The 22,527-nt window shown below is 41.4% G+C and overlaps 3 non-coding genes across 3 annotated transcripts; all 3 read left to right on the top strand.

Annotated features, from left to right (window-relative positions):
- The first annotated feature begins 4,045 nt into the window (after positions 1–4,045).
- On the top strand, positions 4,046–4,127 carry trnaf-aaa (transfer RNA phenylalanine (anticodon AAA)). The gene has a single exon. It is a non-coding gene; the product is annotated as a tRNA-Phe (tRNA).
- A 17,323-nt stretch (positions 4,128–21,450) lies between these two features.
- trnas-uga (transfer RNA serine (anticodon UGA)) lies at positions 21,451–21,532 on the top strand. Its single transcript has one exon. It is a non-coding gene; the product is annotated as a tRNA-Ser (tRNA).
- Positions 21,533–21,973: 441 nt separating this feature from the next.
- On the top strand, positions 21,974–22,044 carry trnag-gcc (transfer RNA glycine (anticodon GCC)). Its single transcript has one exon. It is a non-coding gene; the product is annotated as a tRNA-Gly (tRNA).
- Positions 22,045–22,527: the final 483 nt, after the last annotated feature.

Here is a 22,527-nt window from a genome sequence, read left to right as displayed (position 1 = left end):
CACCCAGCACAACAGCAGAGCTGGACCGAGCCCCTCCTGCACAGCTACGCCGCAGCCCTGGCCAGACCAGCAGTCCCGAGCGGTTTGGAGCTGGGAGAAATCTGGCAGCTCCTGAACCTCATCTGCACCCGGCTTATGAGCTAAACTACCACCACCCACAGCGACAAACAATACTGTTTTTGTTGATGATGTAAATGTCCGACACAAATTTGTTACAGTTCCAGAAAGCAAAAACAAACTGCAAAGATAATTCAAACGATAACAATGAGATCTCTAACGATAAGTATATGGAACATTTAGGGTCTGGGCTCGTCAGCATTTGGGCTGAAGAACACTGATCCTGACTTTATCAAGAATGTAAAGGAGACAGACATCATGATCCTACAGGAGACATGGTGTCGGGGAGACTTGGCTACCCACTGTCCCCCCGGCTACAAGGAGATCATGGTGCCCTTTGTCAAAAAAAATCACCTGGGGCAGAGACTCTGGGGGGATCATTGTGTGGTACAGAGTGGAGCTCAGTCACTCCATACAATTAGTTAAGAGAGAAGAGTCACAAGTTTGGCTTAAAATCAAAAGATATACCATATGTACAGAAAATGAGGTTTTTCTGTGTGCTGTCTACATCCCACCCTCAGAATCCCCTTACTACAGTGAGGGAATTCTCCCCAGTCTCCACACGGAGATCGGTCATTTCCAGGGCCAGGGAAACGTGCTGCTCTGTGGTGACCTCAATGCACGAACAGGCACACTGGCAGACTTTACTAACACACAGGGAAACACTCATGTATTCGGACAATCCCCTCTGTACCACACACCAGTCACCTCACACAGGTGCAGCCATGACTCCACGGTCAACAGCACCGGGCGCGAGCTGCTCCAGCTGTCAAGGGCTGTGCCTGTACATCATCAAAGGCAGCACTAGAGGGGACTCTCTAGGCAGGTTCACCTTCAGCTCAGCTCTGGGCAGCAGTGTGGTGGACTACGCCATCACCGACCTGGACCCCTCCTGTATCAGTGCCTTCACTATCAGGCCACAAACTCCTCTCTCCGACCATAGCCAGATCACACTCTACATGAAGAGAGCACACCAGCACAGAGACACACTGACACAGCCCAGCCAGCTGTACGACCTCAACCAGGTGTACAGATGGGACACAAACAGCCTAGACAGATACCAAACTGTACTGGGCGATGAAGAAATTCACATTCCTAAACACTCCGTATCAAACCAACAAATTAGGCATAAACTTGGCCACACAAAAACTAAATCACCTATTTCACAAACTGGCATCAAAATCTAAACTAAAAACAACTAAATCAAAAAACTACCAAAAAACAAAAGCAAAAGAAAAGTGGTTTGATAGGGAGTGCAAAAACATCAGAAATGCACTACGAAAACTCTCAAATCAAAAACACAGACAACCACACAACACAAAACTACACCTCAGCTACTGTGATACGGTAAAACTTTACAAACACACGCTGAAAAAGAAAAGAAACACATACATAAACAAACAACTTGCAGAAATTGAGAAGTCACTAAATCAGAACTGTTTCTGGGAGAAGTGGAACAATTTAAACAAATCAAAACCAGAAGAATTGGCCATCCAAAATGGAACAATCTGGCAAACATACTTTGAAAATCACTATCAAAGGCTCCCAAATACAAATCAATCAGACCAAAACACCATTTATGAAAAACTCGAAATTTTTGAATTGGCTATCAAAGACAACCAAAACCCCTTAGACTCCCCTATCACTGAGCAGGAGCTACTGGACAAACTCCAGGCCCTCAGACCACGCAAAGCCTGGGGCCAAGATGGAGTCATAAATGAGATGCTGAGACACAGCAGCCCAAAGTTGCAACAAGCCCTGCTCAAACTCCTCAATCTTATCATGACAGCCGGATGTTTCCCCGAGGCCTGGAACCAAGGACTGGTCACGCCCATCTATAAGAGTGGAGATACTCTATCCCAACAACTATCGGGGCATCTGTGTGAACAGTAACCTGGGGAAGGTATTCTGCAGTATCCTAAATACACAAATAGTGGCCTTCCTTACCGAACACAATGTCCTGAGCAAGACTCAGATTGGCTTCTTACCAGATCACCGCACATCTGATCACATTTACACCCTACACACACTGATAGACAAACACGTCCACCAAAAACACAAAGGAAAATTTTTTGCCTGCTTTGTCGATTTCAAAAAAGCATTTGACTCGATTTGGCATAAAAGATTGTTTTATAAACTACTCCAAAGTGGCATAGGAGGCAATGTGTACGACATAATTAAATCAATGTATTCAGAGAGCAAATGTGCAGTGAAAATTGGAAACAAAAGGACCAAATTCTTCACCCAATGCCGTGGGGTGAGACAGGGCTGCAGCCTGAGACCAACACTGTTCAATATCTATATCAACGAATTAGCAGGAATGTTGGAAAAGTCTGCAGTTCCTGGTCTCACACTACACGACACAGAAACCATGTTCCTGCTCTATGCAGATGACCTGGTCCTGCTGTCGCCCACAGAACAGGGGCTGCAGCAGAACCAGGCACTGCTAGAGCAGTACTGTCAGACCTGGGCACTGACAGTCAATCTGGACAAGACCAGAGTTATGGTTTTCCAGAAGAAAGCCAGACCTCAGGGAAACAGGTACAAATTCACATTCAACAGCAACACATTGGAGCATACATCCAGCTACACATATCTCGGTCTCACCATCAGCTCATCTGGGAGTTTTGACCTGGCAGTGAAAGCACTGAGGGAGAAGGCTCGAACCCGGGACTTCCGCGTCTCTCTGCAGTGACCTAGCCCCGTGAGCTAAAGAGAGATCTCTCCACAGCCCAGTAGCTGTGGTCCTGCTATCACAGGGAAGGGCGGTGACGTCACCTGCTCTGGTACGCCGGCTCTTACACAGTACCTGTCGGCCGTAAGCGTTACAATATTTTATGACATGTCTCTGTTGTAAGTGTCTGTTATATGTCTGTAGATTTTATTTTATGTTTTGTTCTATGTTAATTTTATTATTTTATTTGCTTTGGCAACACTGATTGTACCCATCGGTCATGCTAATAAAGCACCTTGAATTGAATTGAATTGAACAGTATTTACGTGCCACTGCTCCCAAGTGGCTCTGGGTTAAGACCGCGCTTTCACTTACTTGCAACGCAAACGGAGAAAGCAATTTTTGACAGTCTCTCGAGAGACTGCGCTAGGTGTTTAGAGATAGACTTTGTCAGTTCCCCCTGGAATGATGGCCTCTCAAATAGTTTGTGATTCCTCTAGACGTTATACAGTACAATCAAAAGCGCAACAAAAGTGTTTTCCGTGGAGCAGGTTTCAGACCCGTAGACCAGTTTTATTTGTACAGCAGGACGCATTCCCAAATGCGAATCTCCTGTTTTAGAAATGCTTTGGGCGGCGTGAAATGAAAATAAGAAATCAATTCCAGATGCACATGGAAGCAATCAAGTGTTTCATCCGAACTGTTTCAAAGACTGCTCAAGAGCTTTCCTTTCATAAACACGCAACGATTAATGATGGGGGTGCACCCTTCAATGCGCCTTACATCTCTAGGTAGTGATTGAGACGATTCGTAGCGTGTGCTCATTTCCATATATGCCCCGTGTTGCAGTGGTAGGATGACATAAAATACTGCTTCGACACGTAACGGCATTATATTCAACTGCAGGAGCTGAGGTCTTTCATAAGCGCGTAAATCAAAGGCAATTCCCGCGTCTAACACTAATGTAAATGCTTTTCAAAGTGCAGTGTGGTGCAGCTTGTAAAATCCTTGTCCACATTTCTCATTTGTTGATGTTTTTTCTGTCTGCCAAAGTTGCATTTTGACATCCGGACGGGGAGACTTGATCATTCGAACGTGAAGCTGCCCTTAAACCCTCTGAGGCGTATCTGTCTGCCGGCATGTATTTTGTCAAAGATTTTTTTTTGAACGGAGAGCGACTTTGAAAAGGTTTCCGCAGCCACCTCGCACTCCATGTTAGATTGTAGGAGGAATGCAGCGGCAGCAGAGCTTGCTGTAGTCGTAGCCGAGTGGCTAAGGCGATAAACTAAAAATCTGTTGGGGACTCCCCGCGCAGTTTTGAATCCTGCCGACTACGGCGTCTGCCGTACGTCACCGTATGCCTGCGCGGCAAAGGCAAAGTGCCGCTTCCCCTTTTTCTGGTACTATAAAAACGCTAAATCGCTTGGACCCTCTGCCATGGAAATCAATTCTTCAGATAACAACACGTTTTGTGTTCGCACGACCGGTGTTCTACTTATGCCTTTGAAAACCTAATAAAGCTGAAACAACCGAAACGATAGGTTCTTGTAAAGCACGCCTGTAAAGAACTGTTAACATCAAAGGGTTTCAGTGTATTAACTGAGGAGAAGGCCTGATCGCTACTTGTTGACTTTTTATTTGGTGTGAGAAACACTCTCACTGCGCATGAAGTGCAACAAATGTAGCCGCAGAAATTGCATAACGCTTTCATTTATGCTATTGCAGACACCAACGTTGCCTAGATAGAAAACCGAAATAGCCATGGGTTTGCTTGCTGGTCTGAAGGATCTCTCTTCGAATCTCTATCATTTGTCAATGGAAGTAAAAGGCGCTGCAATCCGATACATGTTCAGATTCAAACCCGCAGCTGTTCTTCGAGTTTATTTTTTGACTAATTACAACTGAGTGTCGCATGAGAAGTTACATAAACTTATCTGGCATATTTTAACACAAATGCCGTTCTTAAATTAATACTAACAGTACATTGGCATGGACATTCAGTTACATACAAACAAGAGACAGACAAGAGAATATTTCTACCTTTCATGTGGACTACAGATGCAGCCATTCAAAGTGCGCGGCACTGACACGTACCGGAGGTAATTGGCTACGGCCTCGTGGATCGTGACGCGCGATGACGCAATATACCGCGGTACGTGATTGGTTGACCGACAGGGGCACCTGTGGTGCGTTGGTCGGTCGTAGAAAGATTTAAATGTCTTTACTGTGCCCGTTTTAGTATTGAATATTTATATGGAATTTTACCACTGAAGGGAAATCTTAGTAGCTGAGCATAAAAAGAATAGGAGCATACTGTAACGCGTGTGAAGGCCATGAACGATATTAATTTTGGAACATAAACATACAGTATATGGCTGGTCTCGGTACTTTAAAGAAAAAATACACACCAGTATTCCATTTCTCCCTAAACATTTTAAGCATCGAAGACTTTAACTAACGTGATACCGGAGGCAACAAGCATACTTTTAGAATTTAATTAAAAGGGAATATACAGATGCAGCCATTCAAAACAAGTGGGGTATGCTGCGGTATAACACGGTGGGCGTGTCACAGTAAACCGCATCATACCGTATGCAAATTAGATTATGTTAATAGTATCCGGAATCACCTTGTAAAACCGCCAGGTGGAGCTAATAAAGGTTAACCTCTCCTGTACAGCATTTGAGCTGTCACCAGAAAACGTCAGTTTCGAATCACTGCTGAGGGACAATCTTTATTCAATTAAGAATTTAAGTTGTATACTCTTTAGATTTTTAAATTTAAACAGTGTATTACAGCATGTTAATCATAAACATTAAAAAGGTGGTATATTTTATAAAAGCAAGATTGTTCTTTTGGACAAAAGTACACAACCTACCACCTTTATCGTAAATATTTTAATTATGCAGGAATATTTTATGCATCAAAGTCTTTACCGAAGATATTACTAATAGTATTAATAATGAATGACCTTGGACAAGCTGTAAGCTCAAAATATTACCCTGGTCCACATTCTTTGTAACCATCTTTGTAAACGAAAAGAGTTTATTTTTTCATTGACAAAAAGTAACACCACAGCATTTAGTTGATCCGATCACGCATTCGTTTCCAATCATACAAAGTAATCCTTGAGAATCTCCGATTCACCATGCCTTTCACATGCTCATAAACGATATTAATTTAGGAACATAAACATATTACTGTATGTAAACTGCACTGTATATTGCTGGTCTTGGTAGTTTAAAGAAAAAATACACACCAGTATTCCATTTCTCCCTAAACATTTTAAGCATCAAAGTCTTACATGTTGTTATTTGGGAAACGTTTTTACGTGCTCCTTCTGACCATATTAGGATTATATACTTTGTGAAAAGTGATAGTCTTTTAACCTTTTCTGTGAATTCGCTTGTTATCTAACAAATGCATACTTTTAGAATTTGATTAACAGGGAATATAATATGGAATTGCGTATCTAAACAAATTAATAATGATATAATTATATTCATGTACTGTCTGGTGGAATAAACTGAAGAGGTTAGTTAATGCGACACAGAATTATTAAGAATTATCACCTCTTTTTACACTTGAGAACAAATGAGAACATTCCACTCAGTGGGCGGTGCATTGTTATCTCAATCACCTGCTAATTCGTTTTACACCACTGGACTACAGGAGAATGTGACTGTACTGTATCTGTACAGAATGTGTGTTTCAATCAATACAGTAATTGATTACAATCGCAATCACTAGTTTAATTAAATGCCTTTTTTGATTCACAATCTGAAAATGAAAACCGCGGTAAAGTCACCTTGAATTTAAAAAAACGATTTTGGCACGCCTGTAGCATTTTCACGAAACCTCCAAGAGTTGTGAGAACACTTGCTTTGTGTATAAAGTACATTGTGAATGTTTTCACAGCCTTCACTTTGTCGTTTTTATGCCATTTTTTTGACCACGCACGAATATTCCTATGTCTGTAGGGAATCAGTGCGAATTTTAATACTAATTAAATGACCGCGGGCACTTTCCACCCCCTCTACATTCTCAGAGTAGAACAGACTAACCTTCTAATGAAAGACGGTCCACCCCCCCACGGACAGGAAAAGTGCCCACAGGCACTTAAACTTAATATGGTCAGTAACAGTAAACAGTAACATGGTCAGAAGGAGCACGTACAAACGTTTCCGAAATAACCACATGTAAGACTCTGATGCTTAAAATGTTTAGGGAGAAAGTGGAATACTGGTGTGTATTTTTTCTTTAAACTACCAATACCAGCCATATACAGTCTGTAACGTAGGGATTTCTATATGTCTTTATTTAGTGGTTACATTAGTGACAAAGGCTAAACTTTTAGCTTCAGTAACGCGTACGCCGTATGGCATACATGTTTGTTTTGGGTTTTGCTTGTTCACATATCTTCCCTTTTTATAAAAAGACATGGTTGAAAACTGTTCCAGAGCCACTGTTTATTCATCAGTGAAAAGTACATCATGAAATGCCTCTCCCTGTTCAATCCACTGGAAAAAAGAAAAGGAGCATAAAGCGTCTGATGGTCATAAACGATATTCATTTAGGAACAGCATCAGAGATATGTTTTTAACTGTACTGCATCGGAGAGAATACCACAGTGTGTTTTTTTTTTTACTCCCTGGCGGAAACTGGCTTCCATAAGAAATTAAATAAAACTTCACTCGCACCAAACAAATGTATATTTCTAAATATCACAACATGATCGAATTTAAGTCATTTTAATAACAATGAATAGTCACCTATGCGTTACAATATAAACATTTATATTGATTTAAATTGCGTTTAAATCGCCTTTATTTAAAACCCATAAATAAAGCTGATACTGTTTAGACTTTTAATTATTTAAAACTGTATTACAGCAGCACAATGCACAATGCAACGTAAATCGCTATCTTTGTCTTCTGTGTAATAATGTTCACCTCTCTGTCCAGCAAATTAACAATAGTAATAATAATGAACTTTATTGTATATGGCGCCTTTAAAGGTGGCTCCTCAAAGCGCTTTACAGGTTAAAAACAATAACAACAATACTGTTAGGCTGGGCAAACGATTTTTTTTTAAGAAATACAAAATGAGATATAATGATGTGTTCCGGCTTAGACATTAACGAAGAGCATAACACATGGGCGGCGTAGCGGTCGGCTCTGGCTTTCCCATCTACTGTATACCGATACACTGCAAGTACAACCCCCCTCTCTGCGGGAGTGCTGGCTGTGACGAATTAAACCGGTTTCACAGGTATTTTCAAAGTAGAAGGGGGCGAGATTTCCAGCGAAAGACACCTCCCCCCCTCAAAAACCCAGTAAGTACAGTACTTACTAGTTAAGAAAGCTAGGCTCCTCAATGAAATCGCTTTAACATGCTAATACGTTGGTGTAACAGTCCGGGCATGGCAAGCTTCTAATGTCTCCCAACTACGGCGAAAGGAACATTTCTTTCATTGAAAGACAATGAACATATTCTAGCCCTAAATGAATTAATAGCAAACATGGTTTACATAAAAGACATTTTTCCAAGAAAGTTTAGCCTTTGTCACTAATGAAACCACTAAATAAAGACATAAATATAGAAATCTTAAGATTTTTAAAATACATGACTTTGCTTAAATTTATTTAAAAATAAAAACGATTACAAACGCCAGCGGAGAGAGAGAACAGGGGAGGGATATTGGTTTTGCATAAGGGGTGGGGAAATGAGGTCTATTTGGGAATGTGGAGTTACATGTTCTGGCTGTTTGTGAATTATCGTTGTTGAGTATGGAGTGTTGAGGTATTGATTTTGTGTAATGCTTTATGTTGAAAATTAAGGTGGATTTTGTTTATGATAAAGAGGATAAACTGGGATGGGAGGAGGGTTTGGTTTTGCATAAGGGGCGGGGTTATGATAATTGGAGGAATTTGAGAGAGTTTAATGGTTTGATATATTTGATTTTGTATTGTGGTTGTTATCTATGTTTTTGGTTGGTATTATGTTTATATGGTTGTTTTTGTTGGTTGGTCGTTATTATCGTTATTAATAATACGATCTATAGTTGAAATCTGAGCCTAAATAAAAAGAAAAGGCATTTTCAGAGAGCAATTACGCTGTGTTTATGTAGAATAAGTGATTAGGTTTATGAGCGATCTAAATACTTATTCGTTTAAAACGCTATATAAAATAAAGTTTATTATTAATTTGCTGGACAGAGTGGTGAACATAATTATGCATAAGACAAAGATAACGATTTACGTTAAAAGACATTTAATTAAACACGGGTTTGTGATTTAAATGGGAATGGGGGTGACGGGAACTCTTAATCTAAATAAAATTAAAATAAATAAAACAGGTTTCGATAGTTAATAACCACTTTTTATGGACGAAACACGGGTGATTTTTCTTCCTCCTGATCAGTTTAGAAATCTGTGTACGCTGTAAGGTTTTTACTTCTTAATTAAACTTTTAAAATACACGATTCGAATAGAAAGAAATCCTCTTCCTGGTACAGTATGTATAGCAAACCAGCACGTCTTTTTTCTCCAATCAGAGGGGTGTCAGATGGTGTCAGCCAATCACCATTCTAAAGCCCTACCATAATCTCTGGTATAGGGAGAACCCAGAATTCTGTCCCAAAGTTTAAGTAGATAGATGATAGATAATTTTATTGATCCGGTGAGGGAAATAAAGTAAATCATTTTCATTTTAGGAAATTATTAAACGCTCGGTTAAAAGCAAAGGAGATTGTCTGTTATAGTGGACATAAAACAAGAGTTTGCTGCGGCGTTATTGGAAACCCAAATTTAACAAAAAATCGCTGGCATTATATCCTAGAAGACACAGACCGGCACCAGACCGGGAGAATGCCCGCAGCGTAAAAGAAAATGCCTGATGAACTAGGGATTGGACAGTTTTCAAGTGCTTGTACAATCGATGGAAATGTTCAAATAAAAGTGCAAAAGAAATAAACAAAATAATCATTTATTTCTTTATCATATTGGCTAGCTAATGTCCTCTCTTTGCTAGTTAGTGGCTGTGTTTCTGCGTTGATTAGCAACGGGTGACTGTTCTCAGGCGGAAGATGTAAACAGCTTAATTTTCGTGTTAAATAATTTTTAAATAATTTTAAATTAAAATTCATTCTATACATCAATAGCATATTTGGGTACCATTTCATAACACTTTCATGCTTAAAATGTTTATGGAGAAATGGAAGACTGGTGTGTATTTTTTCTTTAAACTACCAAGACCAGCCATACACAGTACAGTTTACGTACATATAGTAATGTTTATGTTCCTAAATTAATATCGTTTATGACCTTCAGATGCGTTATGCTCCTCTTCTTTTTATGCTCAGCTACTAAAATTTCCCTTTAGTGGTAAAATTCCATATCAATATTCAATACTAAGCGGATTAAAATGTGCACAGTAAAGAGATTAAATTATTAAATCTTTTCACTACCAACCAAATGCACCACGAGGGCCCCTGTCAGTCATTTTGGCCAGCCAATCACTTACCGCGGTGCCCTGCGGTGGCTTGTGGGTAGTTTACTGTACCGCGGGTTTGTACCGTGCATTTTGAATGGCTGCATCTGTAATATGGAATCGCGTATCTAAAGAAATTAATAACGATATAATTATATTCATGTACCACAACACAAGAATAGTACACGCTGTACAATGTCTGTTGATACTGTTTCTGTAGGGCTTTTTCAAAACTCCTCATGTGACCTTGCCAGTGGCGCTGTGGGTTAGGTTCCTGACTTCATCGCACGTTGTGTGTTCAAAGCCAGCCGCAGCCATGACTTTTTTTTTTTAACAAACATTTCTTTGAAAAAATAAAACTTTTCCCTAGGTCAGAGATTAAATAAAACTTCACTCGCACCAAACAAATTACCACACACTGAACACTGAACATGTTAACCCAAATATGTCTCACAATACTTTTATGGTACATTACTTTGCTAAAATGTATTTAAAAATAAAAACGATTACAAACGCCAGCAGAGAGAGAGACACACACACACACAGTTCTTCATTGTCAAAAAGTAAGTGTTTTTTACTTTGTCAGCACCCAGACAAACGCAAACGCAAACGCGTTATTAATGAAATGCTTTTATTCATTCTTAATCTAACTCACAAGTTGTCATCTGTTGTTGAAGCTCTGTGAGACTAGACTCACACATGGCTAGACTTGACTATTTAACCATGAGATTATGTTTATGTTTTGTGGCGTCTCCGGGGGAATAGATAAATGTAATAAGTACGAAAGTACTCACACCACAAACTCTTCTTTTATTTTCGCGAGGTTTCTTCCTTTTCTTTCGTTCTTCTGTCTTCCAAACCAGTCCGCAATCTGTTTTCTCTGTCCTTGTTCAGTCCGTGTTCCAAAAGTTCGTAAAATCCAACAAATCCGCGTCGAGTCCAAATCACAAGCCGTATACCGTTATCCTTTATTTATTCCGAAATCCGTTGTCCTTAAATCTTTATTCACTCCAACCAAACTCCCCTATCTTCTCCAACACGCATTCACCTACTGGCTTCCGCGCCGGTTCACTGTTTCCGGGGCATATATATTTTGTTTCCTGATGAGACCCACCTGCGTCTCGTTGTCTTTCAGCCTGAGCCCTTTCCATCTGCGGGTCAGCTGGTTTCTCTTAGCGGCCATCTTGGTCAGCTCTAAGTCAAGTACAGTGAGCAGATCGTTCCTAAAATACCTGTCCTGGATGACCCTCCCTCTGGTCCTCTTACATACCCTCCCCCTGAGATCAGCCCCGTCCTCGGGCTGTCTGGAAAAGAAACAATGCATTCGGGAGAGGGCATCGACATTACCTTGTTTTCTTCCTGGTCTATAAACCGTTTGGAACTGAAACCTCTGGAGACTAAGGCCCCATCGCGTAATCTGATCATTTTTGTCCATGTTCCTTAACAACCAGGTTAGTGGCGCATGTTCAGTATACAAGATGAATCGTCTTCCCAATAAATAATATTTTGAATAATCCAGGGCCCATTTGATCGCAAGACACTCCTTTTCGATTGTGGAATAATGTTTCTCCGCAGGGCTTAATTTACGGCTAATATACAAAATGGGGTCCTCTGATCCTTCAATTTCCTGCGACAGTATGGCTCCAATCCCAGTGTCCGATGCATCAGTTTGTACCATGAATGTTTTGTTAAAATTAGGTACCTGTAAGACCGGCTGCGATGACAAAGTCGTTTTTAGTTCTTGAAAGGCCCTCTCTTCCCTTTCTGTCCATTTTATTTTTTTCAGGGCAACTCGTCTTTGTTAAGTCGTGCAATGGGGCGGCAATGGCGGCAAATCCTGAAATGAATCGACGATAGTAGCTTGCTAATCCCAAAAATGTTCTTATTTGCTTTTTTGTAGAAGGTCTAGGCCAGTTTCTAATTAACTGTACCTTCTGTTCTTGTGGCATGATCATTCCCCTCCCAATCGTATAACCGAGATAATTGGCTTCCTGGGTCCCTAGACAACATTTTTTTGGATTAGCAGTTAATCCTGCTTTCCGCAAAGCTCCGGTTACTGCTCCCAAGTGTAGTAGGTGTTGTTCCCAAGTCGTGCTATGAATTACGACGTCATCTAGGTAGGCAGCCGCAAAATCTCGATGAGGTCTGAGTATGCGGTCCATTAATCGCTGAAACGTAGCAGGAGCGCCGTTTAAACCAAACGGAAGGACCCGATACTGGTATAGCCCCTCCGGGGTGGCAAACGCGGTTTTGGCTTTAGCTTCTTCGGCTAGGGGTACTTGCCAATATCCCTTCGTAAGGTCTAGCGTACTGATATATCGGGCGTTACCTAATGGCTCGATTAGCTCATCTATACGAGGCATAGGGTATGCGTCAAACAACGAAATCTCATTTAATCTTTTGAAGTTATTACAGAACCTAATAGTTCCATCTGGCTTGGGTATCAGTACTATGGGACTAGCCCACTCGCTATGGGATTCTTCTATTATCCCCATTCTTAACATTTTTTCTACTTCTTCCTTAAATAGTTTCCTTTTTGCTTCAGGTACTCGATAGGGGGCCAACCTTACCCTTTTTCCTGGTTCCGTGATAATCTTATGTTGAATGAGGTGGGTTCAGCCAGTACTTTGGGAAAAAATATCGTTGTTTTGCGACAGGAACTCTTGTAATTCTTGCTTCTGCACCGGAGCCAGGTCCCCCACGGCGACAGCACCTGTTTCTTCTTCCAAAGGATCAGGGGAGAAGTGGGTGAGCAAAACTTCTGCACCATGCCATCTCTTTAGTAAATTCACATGGTAGATTTGATGCTGTCGTCGTTTTTCAGGTTGCTTAACTTTATAAGTGACTGGACCCATTTTTTCCACCACCTCATAAGACCCCTGCCAGGAGGCCAGGGATTTACATTCCGGGGTCGGGACCAATAGCAATACTTTGTCCCCTGGCTGAAATTCTCGCACTATAGCTCCCCTATCATAAATTTGCTGTTGCTGCGCCTGGGCCTTCTCCAGATTTTCCCTCACAATGGGAACAACAATGTTTATTCTTTCCCTCATTTGTTCCACATGTTCAATGACAGTCTGTAATGGTGAAGGCTGATGCTCCCAGGACTCTTTGACCAGGTCTAATAATCCCCGTGGTCTCCGAGCGTATAATAACTCAAAAGGAGAGAACCCAGTCGAGGCTTGCGGTACTTCTCGGATAGCAAACATTAGATAAGGGAGCAATTGATCCCAATTTTTGCCATCCTTTTGCATGGCCTTCCTCAGCATGCTCTTCAGGGTTTTATTGAAGCGCTCCACTTGTCCGTCTGTTTGTGGGTGATAAACAGAGGTTCTGATTTGATGAATACCCAAAAGCTTACTTAGGTCTTGCATGACCTTTGACATAAAAGGAGTCCCTTGATCTGTTAAGATCTTCTTAAGGATTCCCACTCTAGAGAAAACGTGCACTAGCTCTCTAGCTATGTTTTTGGCCGTAGCTGCCCTCAGAGGAATGGCTTCGGGGTATCACCAGTATATACTGATGTCCCTTTGTAGTTTTAATCAGGGGTCCCACTAAGTCCATACCAATCCGCTCAAAAGGAGTATCTATTATTGGGAGGGGAATCAGAGGGTTTTTATAATAAGGTTGTGGGGCAGTTTTCTGACAGGTTGGGCATTCCCGACAATATCTTTCGATGGCCTTGTATATTCCGGGCCAGAAAAATCGAGAAAGTAGCCTTTCAGCCATTTTCTTCACGCCCAGGTGTCCTCCCAGGAGGTGGCTATGGGCCAAGCTGAGGAGTTTCGACTGGTAGGCTCGGGGAATGAGAAGTTGCTCCACTTCTTCTTGTCCTCTCTTCTGGACCTGATAGAGGAGATTGTTTTTTACCATAAAGTAGGGGTAATTCAGGGGACTATTATTATTACATAACTCCCCCTCAATTTTTCTCACATGTCCCCATGCATGTCTTAAATTCCCATCTTCCAGCTGGGCCGTTCCGAACCTACCTCGATGTTCGGGTGGCTCCCAGTCTGGTAAATCCATATTTAAGAACTCATCTCCAAGTTCCGAGCCTTCTCCTGGCTGGTTCGCCTCTCCAGGGGAATCTGTGTTATCATCTGAATCTCCTGGACAGGGGAGTGGTTCATGCCTAGCCAACTGGACAGTATTCAAAATTTGAAGAAAGTGGGGACAGTCACGACCCAACACCACAGGGTAAGGCAATTGTTCAACCACCCCTACAGTCGAACTATACATTCCCATTTCTGTAGTAATGGAACTTTCACAGATGGATACATCTTAGTTTCCCCATGAATGCACGTAATATGTATCCCCACCACTTGCCTGACCTTGGTTCCTTCGGGTAGGGCTGAAGAGGTCACCAGGGTCACCATACTTCCAGAGTCTAACAGGGCCTCGACAGGCTTTTCCCCTATCTTAATTTTAGCGATGTGGGGCGCCTCACAGGACGGAACGCTCGCCGTGAGGTAGTTGCATTTGGCTTCCTCTCTGGTGTCCACTTGCATAGGTTCACCCCAGTTGGGACACTTACTGGCCAAATGTCCCTCTTTATGGCACTTAAAACACCTACGGGACTCTTTCCATGGTCGGGGCCTTTGAACCGATCTTTCCTGAAAAGATGTTGTAAATTGAGGAGGATCTCGATGGTCCCGGTACTTCAGTGACCTCGTTCCATTCCCTGAACTCTCAGGTTTCCTCCTCTCCTCTTCCTTAATCAAGGCTTCTGTGGCATGCTGTTGCTCCACTAAATCAACAGCCTGGTCTAAGGTCTGGGAATCCCCATCACTCACTTTTCTTTTCAAGTGAACAGGCAGACTCTTCACAAAGTGGTCCAATACTACTCTTTCTACCACTTGCCCCGAGTTTAGTTTTTCTGGCTGAAGCCATTTCTTCGCCAGATGAACCAGGTCAAACATCTGAGATCTGGCGGGCTTGTCCATTTGATACTTTCAGTTATGGAACCGGACTGCTCTTATCGCCATGGTTACCCCTAATCTCGCCAAAATCTCCTTTTTTAGAGTTTCATAGTTCTCCGCATCCTCTTCTTTTAAATTGTAATAAGCCTTCTGGACTTCCCCAATTAAATAAGGCGCTACTCTCCCTGCCCATTGCTCTCTGGGCCATGCATTCCTGGCAGCTGTTCTCTCAAAGGTGGTTAAATATGCTTCTACATCATCGAGCTCCGACATCTTTTGAAGCCCAATTTCTTCCATCTTACGGGGTTCTCCCCCTGTTACCGAGGACCGTCTAATTTCTTCTCCTAATCTTTGCAATTCCTCTCTCACCAAATTCTGCTCTTCTATAATTCGTTGATTCGTCTCCGTTTGAATCTTATTAGCCTCCTGCTGTGCCTGTATGGCTTCTTGTTGTGTCTTTAAAGCGTGGAACTGAGTTAGGGTGGCTTGGGACAATTGTTGTATTAATTGTTCCATTGTTCTTAGAGAGAGTTCTTACCCAAACCGAGAGAAGAAGAGGAAAAAAAATAAGTCAACTTTTTATTTCCACAAGTCTTAGTCACGATCAGCGGTTGCCCGCATCCTCCACCAATTGTGGCGTCTCCGGGGGAATAGATAAATGTAATAAGTACGAAAGTACTCACACCACAAACTCTTCTTTTATTTTCGTGAGGTTTCTTCCTTTTCTTTCGTTCGTCCGTCTTCCAAACCAGTCCGCAATCCGTTTTCTCTGTCCTTGTTCAGTCCGTGTTCCAAAAGTTCGTAAAATCCAACAAATCCGCGTCGAGTCCAAATCACAAGCCGTATACCGTTATCCTTTATTTATTCCGAAAATCCGTTGTCCTTAAATCTTTATTCACTCCAACCAAACTCCCCTATCTTCTCCAACACGCATTCACCTACTGGCTTCCGTGCCGGTTCACTGTTTCCGGGGCATATATATTTTGTTTCCTGATGAGACCCACCTGCGTCTCGTTGTCTTTCAGCCTGAGCCCTTTCCATCTGCGGGTCAGCTGGTTTCTCTTAGCGGCCATCTTGGTCAGGTCTTAGTCAAGTACAGTGAGCAGATCGTTCCTAAAATACCTGTCCTGGATGACCCTCCCTCTGGTCCTCTTACAGTGTATTAATCTTCCTTGTTATGCACAGAATGATAAGCACCCCAAACACGAGGGCAACGTAGCGGTCGGCTCTGACTTTCCCATCTATACCGATTCACTGCAAGTACAACCCCCCCTCCTTCTCTTGAGTGATGGGCAACAGTTGGATATCTGGGAGAATTGTTTGTTCCACTGGCGTCTGTGAATTCCGCAGATTTTTATCGTCATTAATTTTGTTACATTATACATTTTAGAAACGTTTCATCTATACAAACACCACAAAACTATTTTCGATTGTATTTCTGAATGTTATGTTACACTTACAGTAGTTCACTGTTTTAAATACATCTAATTAAGAAAGTTAGGTGTTAGCATAAACTATTAGTAATCAATAATATTGAATTTAGCACTGTAATAAGTTGTTGCACTTTCCCCCGCATCTTGTAAAAATATATTTTCATTGTTCAAATATACATTAAATCTGACTATCATATAATAAGTTAAATACAAAACCAAAGAAAAAACAGGGTAAAATATAATTCAAAATATTTTGCTAACAATGTTAACTGTTTATAAATAATCAATTGTATTAACTAAGGAGTAGGATGGCACAGTTATTAGTATACTTTTTGTTTTGTTTCTTTTTCATAAATACAACAGCAGTACCTGATGTCTCAGTGGCTTTCAAAATTAAATTTTGCATGCAAACCTGTGAACTGGCCTGTGATACTGGCCATGTAATATCCTGCATTGTGGAATAATAGTTTATTTTAAAGGATAGAGAAAGCACAGAAAACAGGCAGTTAGATTGATCAGATTAGTATGAAAAGCCATTTAGCAAAGAGGGAATGAGAAGAGTGACAAACTAGTATACTTTAGATCTTTTTTTCTGAACCAGGGAAAATCTGATCGTGTTTCTCTATAACAATAATAAAAAAAACTTTATTTTACATATCACCTTTAAAAGTGGGATCTCAAAGCAATACAGTAGATGTAAAAACAGTTAAAAGAACCACAGATTACAAAGTAAATACCCAACACTGATTGTACCCATCTGCCATGCTAATAAAGCACCTTGAATTGAATTGAATTGAGAGAGAGAGGGGAGGGCGAGCGAGAGAGCACAGCCAGGACAGGCAAATAAGATACACTCCACAGACATTCACAACAGCGACATATCATTAAACTTTTGCACATATTGTTAAATTATTACTTGTTTTTCAGGAAGTTAAAAAAACACTTGAATTACTTATCCAGGTTCTCGAAATAAAATTATTTTTCAAGCAATGCAACTAACGTCGGGCAACGTGTTTTCTTTAACCCAACATTGACAGCCACATCTTAAATCTTTTCAGTCAGCTCTTTTTTCTCTATTTGAATTGTGGCGATTCAAACAACTTGGGATAACAAGTGGTCTCAAAGTCACCGAGCTCACAGAGCTTCAACAACAGATGACAATTTCCTTAGTCCTTCCTTAGTCTTCCTGAAATTGTCAGATTATGAGTGAATAAAAGCATTTTATTAAAAACACGTTTGCGTTTGTTTGGGAGCTATATTATGTATTTTTCATATGTTAGATATAATGATGTGTTCCTGCTTACACATTGCACGACTTTAAAAGCTAGAAAAACAGGTTTTGATTTACATTATCTCGCCCACCCCCTCTCTCTCTCTCTCTCTCTCTCTCGCTTGCCCTAAACAGACAATACACAGGGGGGAGGGCAAGCGAGAGAGAGAGAGAGAGAGAGTTTTTTGCCCTCTGTCAAAAAGTAACTGTACTTACTGGGCTTTGGAGGGGGGGGACATGTCTTTCGCTGTGAATACCTGTGAAACCGGTTTAATTCGTCACAGCCAGCACTCCCGCAGAGAGGGGGGTTGTACTTGCAGTGCATCGGTATAGAAAGCCAGAGCCGACCGCTACGCCGCTCTCGTGTTTGGGGTGCTTATCATTCTCAGTGCATAACAAGGAAGATTAATAAACATAAATAATCTCATGGTTAAATAGTCAAGTCTAGCCATGTGTGAGTCTAGTCTCACAGAGCTTCAACAGCAGATGGCAACTTGTGAGTTCGATTAAGAATGAATAAAAGCATTAAATTAATAACGCATTTGTGTTTGTCTGGGTGCTGACAAAGTAAAAAACAATTACTTTTTGACAATGAAGAACTGTGTGTGTGTCTCTCTCTATGCTGGCGTTTGTAATCGTTTTTATTTTTAAATACATTTTAGCAAAGTAATGTACCATAAAAGTATTGTGAGACATATTTGGGTTAACATGTTCAGTGTTCAGTGTGTGGTAATTTGTTTGGTACGAGTGAAGTTTTATTTAATCTCTGACCCAGGGAAAAGTGTGGTGTGGACGGCTGAGGTGAGAATGTAGGCTCGCGCTGTTTCCGTTATTCTTTTTGTCTTCTTCTGGCTTGGTCGGATAGTTTTTGTTTTTGTTTTATCAATAAAGTTTGATAATCGGCCAGTGAAAGCTCTGTTGTCCTTCACATGAATGCCTGAAACGTTGTGCCGAACCCAAGATTTTACAGTATTTTTTCTTTAAAATACCAATAACAGCAACATACAGTTTACATAATATGTTGATGTTCCAAAATTAATATCGTTTATGACCTTTATGACCTTCGTTATGCTCTTCGTTAATGTCTAAGCCGGAACACATCATTATATCTCATTTTGTATTTCTTTTTAAAAAAAAATAAAAATCGTTTGCCCAGCCTAACAGTATTGTTGTTATTGTTTTTATCCTGTAAAGCGCTTTGAGGAGCCGCCTTAAAGGCGCCATATACAATAAAGTTCATTATTATTACTATTGTTAATTTGCTGGACAGAGAGGTGAACATTATTACGCAGAAGACAAAGATAGCGATTTACGTTGCATTGTGCATTGTGCTGCTGTAATACAGTTTTAAATAATTAAAAGTCTAAACGGTATCAGCTTTATTTATGGGTTGTAATTTAAAAAAAGTCAAAAACCGCACTCAAAATACAATTTAGAGCTTTCTGGCAAGAGGAAACACCCAAATTAATAATGTAACATGCCACTGTTTGTTCATGAATAAGGTTATACTGCTATTTCCTTAGATATGCGATTCCATGGGTTTTTTTTTTAATCCCCGGCGGAACCGGGCATCCATAAGAATCAAGTAATAGGTTTAATAGGTTGTCCAAGGTCAATCATTATTAATACTATTAGTAATATCTTCGTTAAAGACTTTAATGGCGACAGCTCAAACATGAGAGGTTGAGCTTTATTATCTCCACCTTGCGGAAATTCCTGATACTATTATTTTACTTGCGGTACCACATGGTATTATGAGGTACTATACGAGATTTTACGGTAACTCGCGGTAGACTGCGTCAAGAGCACCACAAAATAATGCGGTATTGCCTGCTTGTTTTGAATGGCTGCATCTGTACTTGTTGATTTACTGATCGGAATAATTGAAAAGTTCGGGTTCATAGCTGATGCAGTGCGTGCTAATTAGAACGACAGCAACGCTGAGCTCTCAGCACCGTACTGAGCTCAGGTGTTTTTCTAAAGCTGTCAGGTGCAGTTTATTTACATGAAGGAAATCTCTTACTGGATACGATTACAATACAGTAAGTAGAACAGGCTACGTAGTGTGTAGCCTGATGCGTTTAAAAGCAACAGGAGCCAGGCAGGAGTCAAACCTATAACCTCCTAATCCATAGTCAAACACATTAACCATTGCGCCACTAGCTCTGGTGTTACACTGCTGGACTGTAACACAGTGAGCTCAGCACTGCTACTAGCACAATATTACCCCCGGTCCATTTTTTTCCAAAAGTGAGAAACACCTGTTTTCTACATTTTGTCTGTTTTAAAACCATATATCTTTAAACCAAACCAAGACTTTGTCCTTTGCACTGATATTCTGATTCATTTTGATTTCAAAGAAAAAAAAATTACCACCCTTTCAGTTAAGAACCCGATGTGCGGACCGATTAAGCTGCATGGACTCAATCGTTTAACTCTTCTCCATTTGCAAGGTTAAGGTTAATGAAAAAACATTGTTGACTTTGTTTGCCAGCCACGAGTGCTGATTAGCAAGATTTGTATTTCATCTTTTGCAAGTTGCATCCATTTTAAGAAAAACAAGTCGCTTAAGACAGGAAATGAATACTTGCATTTAATTAAGGCTAGCCGTAGGCGATTGTCCATAATGACCAGTTCTGCTCGAGAAGACAGAAAAAAACAGCCACTGGTGGGATTCGGACCCAGGAACTCCTATTTACTAAACAGGCATTTTAACCAACTAAGCCACACTACCCCCTGTGCTTCCCCTTTTTATAGCCACTGCCTTGGGACATCCTTGTTGTGAAAGGCACTATATAGAAATACATTGAATTGAATTGAATTGACAGTGTAAAATGTCGTGTGTGTTGTTTGTTAAATAAGACTGTCTTTATTGATTATTACGCCTCAGATGAAGATCAGATCACATTTTAGGAGCCATTCATGTAGAAATCCAGATCATTCCAAAGGGTTCACAAACGTTTTCTCGCAAGTGTGCAACATTCACTCCACAAAGAAAACGGGTCATGAAAGCCGACAGATTTTTCAAAGATTTCAGTACTGATGTCACTCCATGTAACTTTAATAACAGTGCAATGATCGAGGAACAAAGTGGGATCGCGGTGGTTTATCAGACCGGTTGGAGCTAGTGGCACACGTCAGGATGGCTGAGCGGTCCAAGGTGCTGTGTTTAGGTAGCAGTCTCCCCTGCAGATGTGGGTTCAAATCCCACTCCTAACAAAGAGCTCGATCGGTCTTCTTTTCTTTGAGCTTTTTCGAAACAAATCAACACTAATCAAACACACTGGCAGGTTTTCGAAAAGCATCGAGGAGTGGACAGGATGCCCCTTTGGAATAGGGCTCAGAAAATGACGGAGAAGGGAAATTCCGTAAGATCCCACACATTGGAATCTGATTGGAAAAAAGCTACGTCGTCTCCCGCGTGAAAGGCGGGGATACTCACCACTATACTATTTTTAATGGAGAATGACTTTGAAAAAGGTTTCCGCCGGCGCCTCGCGATCCATGTGAGATTGTAGCAAGAACGCAGCAACAACAGCGCTTGCTGTAGTCGTGGCCGAGTGGTTAAGGCGATGGACTTGAAATCCATTGGGGTCTCCCCGCGCAGGTTCGAATCCTGTCGACTACGGTGTCCTCCTCACGTTGTGGTGTGCCGGCGCAAGCAAGGAAAAGTGCCTTTCTGCTTTTCCTGGTGGTTTAAAAACGCGAGATCGCTTGTACCCGCTGCCTTGGAAAGAAATGCTTCAGCGTCCGCAAACGGCATTTTGCAGCTGGAAGCAGATGGCGACGCTTTTTGCGGTCGCGTGTCTTGTGCCCCATTTCCGGCCTTTAACATTGAATCAATAAAGCTGTTAGAACCGACACCATAGGTGCTTTTCTTACAACTTTTGATCTGACTCAGTTTCGGAATGCAATTCCTGAACACTGCGAAAGACAACCTAGGCTGCCAAAAGTCTCCGAAACCAAATTTTGATAGCAGAAAATTCTCACTCGTCCAGAAGTTCCCTTGGGACCCAACATCCAGCACAGAGTGGTAAAAAAGCGTCTTTTTTGGAACCCTTTGCAGCGTGCATTGGTGGTTCAGTGGTAGAATTCTCGCCTGCCACGCGGGAGGCCCGGGTTCGATTCCCGGCCAATGCAGTGGTTTTTTCAGTGAGCGGCTCCATCACTTGCATCCTCTTTCAACTCGCAACTGAAAACCCACTGAAGCTTAGAAGCTGTGAGCCAGGTCAGTACCCGGATGAGGGTGACCTACAGGGAAAAGCAAAGCTTACAGCTGTAAATGGTGTTAATGGAGCCAGCGGTGGGGCGCTCCCCCTGAGGTCTGTGCGTGTCCCGATGCCCCAGTATAGTGACGGAGACGCTGTGTGGTAAAAAGGCGCCGTCTTTTGGATGAGATGTAAAACCGAGTCATAGCTCTCTGTGGTCATTAAAAGTGACCACCAAAACCTTTGACAAAAGCTCTTGGTAATTGATGGTCTTCAATAATGCTTCTCCTTTAGGTACATTTGAAATCAGCTGAAAATGCTGTGAAATGGGGGGGCACTTCAGGCCAGTGTAGGATTTGGGTTACAAGAACCATTAAACAGTACGAGAAAGCCCGTACACTGAATCGCTGGGCTT

The sequence above is a fragment of the Atractosteus spatula genome (genome assembly GCF_055471065.1).
Source record: "Atractosteus spatula isolate fAtrSpa1 chromosome 26 unlocalized genomic scaffold, fAtrSpa1.hap1 SUPER_26_unloc_1, whole genome shotgun sequence".
Classification (NCBI taxonomy): domain Eukaryota; kingdom Metazoa; phylum Chordata; class Actinopteri; order Semionotiformes; family Lepisosteidae; genus Atractosteus; species Atractosteus spatula.
Note: the sequence above shows the minus strand (reverse complement) of the source record. Positions and strands in the feature narration are given on the sequence as shown.